The following is a 3,330-nucleotide window of genomic DNA, read 5'->3' as shown; positions in this document are numbered from 1 at the left end:
GTTATTGTTCAAATAAAAAATGAAGTAGAGCAATATAGAACATAATTATATTATGCAAAACTTTGGTGAAATCTTATTATGTCTTTCCTTATTTTTTTTAATTATATTATATTTGGATTGAAAATAATGTATCAAGGAAATTTCTATCTTCTCTGTTTGGTTTTTAATGAATAAACATGGTTTATCCTTTTTTTCTCAACAAAAAAAAAAGAAAAAAAGAAAATTCTATCCTCAAATGATTTATTGCATATTTTAAAAAGCACATAATTATGTTATAGAAAATCATACACATACAAAACAAAATATAAGTATATAACAACTTCTTTATTGTCAACCTATTATTATTATCTTATGCCTATGATATAATTGCGTCCTACCATAGATGAGTATTTTTCTTTTATTTTTTACATTATTACTTAATTATAACATACTTATACAGTTAGCATTCTTATGTGACATCTCATAACATTAATCTAATTCATATTTTCTATTCGGTAAGCTATCAAAGCTATTAGTTTTTCCACTTATATAATTTATCTACATATATACTAAAAGAAAAAAAAAAAAACAAAAGGTTTTACTACCTCTCAATAATGCAGATGAATAGATCTACTTCTTCCACCGTGATAATTAAACCAATGCATGTCTTTGTTAGTTGTAGTATTGAATAGAAGAATGCGACAACATCATGTGTGCTAGTATTAGTAATGGTATAGCATCTCCAATTCCCCTCCTTTTTGACTAACCTTCTCCTCATCTATGTTTCCACCTCCCATGTTTATTTGTTGCCTACCACCTCCACTTGAAGGAAAGAAAGAAAGAATTAAAGACAAGTATCTTGTGTTTCTAATTAATATGTTCATATATGTGTGTGTACATATATAATTGCATGTAAGCAAAGGGAATGTAATTATGGAAGACAATATTGAGGCTTTTATTTTTTATTTTTATTTTTTTTAATTAGTTAGGCTTTACTTCTTCAATTGGGATATCATGTGTCCACCTTCAAAGTCTCTCCACTAGTTATTGTCATCCTCTTTTCTTATCATCTTATTATTACCCTTTACCTACAAGCTAAGTTTGTTAAAGAAAATATTGAATTTTGGGAGTGGAGTGAGGTTTAGTGTGGCAACCTTTTATATATATTCCTGATTTATTATTATTATTTTCTTTAGGAATAAAAAATAATATAGTCTTATATTTTCTTGAAATTGCATACATATTTTTTTTTTATAAGAATGGAGACTTTTTTTATTATTGTTTTAATAAGATAATGTTTCAAATCTTTTGCAAAGCACTTGATACGCTTTATTAATATTGTGTGCCACTTTTTCATTAAAAAAAATTACATAAACAAAAATTGTAATTACTTCTGAAAAAAAACCATTGATTAAATAATTCCTTTTTATTTGCACATTTTAAAACTACATAAATTTTTTTTCTACTTTTTGTTTACTTTTAATATTAATTTAACACATAATAATAATAATAATAATAATAATAATAATAATAATAATAATAACAACAATAAGAAGAGTCTATGTTCTCTGGGCATGCATACCCCTGCCCCAGTGATCTCAGTAAACCTACCTCTCTCTCTCTCTCTCTCTCTCTCTCTCTCTCTCTCACCTGCAGACTTTTAGTATAATAATAAAATTATTATTATTATTATTATTATTATTATTATTATTATTTTAAAGAAAATTTGACTGTGACTGAGAGACCTTAGTATTCTCGCAGATGATAAAGATTGCTTTAGCAAACAAGTGATAATTATTAAGAAAAGATGAAGAAAAAAAAATTAAGTTGATATGTTGTAAGTAATTTGTAAAATTTTTGAAGGATAAGGTAAAAAGTAGTCCAAATAAAATTCTTAAAAATTATTTCATCGAAACAAGATTTAGAAATTGCATTGAATGGCAGTTGTTCGTTATTTCTGTAAATAACAAATTCCAATTATATTTGAGATCTGATTCAATATATATCTTAAATGAAAAGGCATATGAATAATCAAATCACTTATGATATCAAAAATCAAATTATTTATAATCCTACTTAGGTGGGAGCTGGCAAATAAATTATTTCAAATAAAAGCTGACAAATAAGATTATTTCACATAAAATTTAATGTGATGAACAAAATTAGATTGATGAAAACAAGCAAATTGGTAGGATCTTCAATGATCATTTCCATTCTCTCTTGGGCACTTCTATTCCTAACAGATTTCTATTCGACTGCCAGTATCTTTTTAATTATAATGAAAGTGTAGATCTCTCTCAGCTTGAATCTCCCTTCACTCTTAGAGGAAATAAAACAAGCTGTTTTTGATTTAAATTCTGATAAAGCTCCAGGTCCAGACGGCTTTCCCATTTTTTTCTTTCAGAAACACTGGACCACCCTTCAGGACTCCTTAGTTAAATTATGTGATGACTTTTATGAGGGCACTATCAACTTCGAGCATCTAAATTGGATTAACATTGCACTTATCGCTAAAAATAACGCTCCAGAGGATGTATCGAACTATCGTCCCATATGTCTAATCAATTCCACCTGTAAAATTATTTCGTAGATCCTGGCTTCCCGGCTTAGCGTTGTGATTTAATCTGGTGGATGATTCACAATCTGGCTTTATTAAAGAAAGATGCATTGTAGATAATATTATTGGCGCCCAAGAAGTAATCTTCAATTTGCAAAAGCGGAAAATATTCGGTTATGTCTTCCAAGTGGATTTTGCAAAAGCTTTTGACTCTTTAGATTGGAACTTTCTCCTTGATGTCCTTGTTGCTAAAGGCTTCGGATCTAGATGGCTTTCCTGGGTTCATACTATCCTTAGTATTGCCAAGACACAGTTCATCATTAACGGATCCACTCAGGGATACATTAGATGTAAAAGAGGTCTGAGACAAGGTGATCCTTTATCACCCCTACTTTTTGCTCTTGCTGCAGATGTCCTAAGCGCTATGTTCTCCCATGCACTTAGATCCAAAGTGTTAGTGGGTGTCCCCTTGGTTCATTTGATAAACATTTGCCATTTACAATATGCTGATTACCTCTTAATCTTCTCAGCTGGAGGACAAGAAGATCTTCAAATCATCAAATTAATTTTTTACCTTTTTGAGGGGTCTTCTGGTCTTTCCATCAATTATTCGAAAAGTTGTTTATATTCTACACATTATGGTTTCCAACCACATTACACTTCCACCAGAATTCTTAACTGTTCCAATAACTGTTTGCCAATCTCTTACTTAAGGATTCCTCTTTCCGGAAGAAGACCAAGACGTATTGATTGGGCAAAGCTCATTGGAATGGTTCGATCTAGGCTCAATCCTT

This window comes from Dioscorea cayenensis, chromosome 17 (assembly GCF_009730915.1).
Source record: "Dioscorea cayenensis subsp. rotundata cultivar TDr96_F1 chromosome 17, TDr96_F1_v2_PseudoChromosome.rev07_lg8_w22 25.fasta, whole genome shotgun sequence".
Taxonomy (NCBI): domain Eukaryota; kingdom Viridiplantae; phylum Streptophyta; class Magnoliopsida; order Dioscoreales; family Dioscoreaceae; genus Dioscorea; species Dioscorea cayenensis.
Note: the sequence above shows the minus strand (reverse complement) of the source record.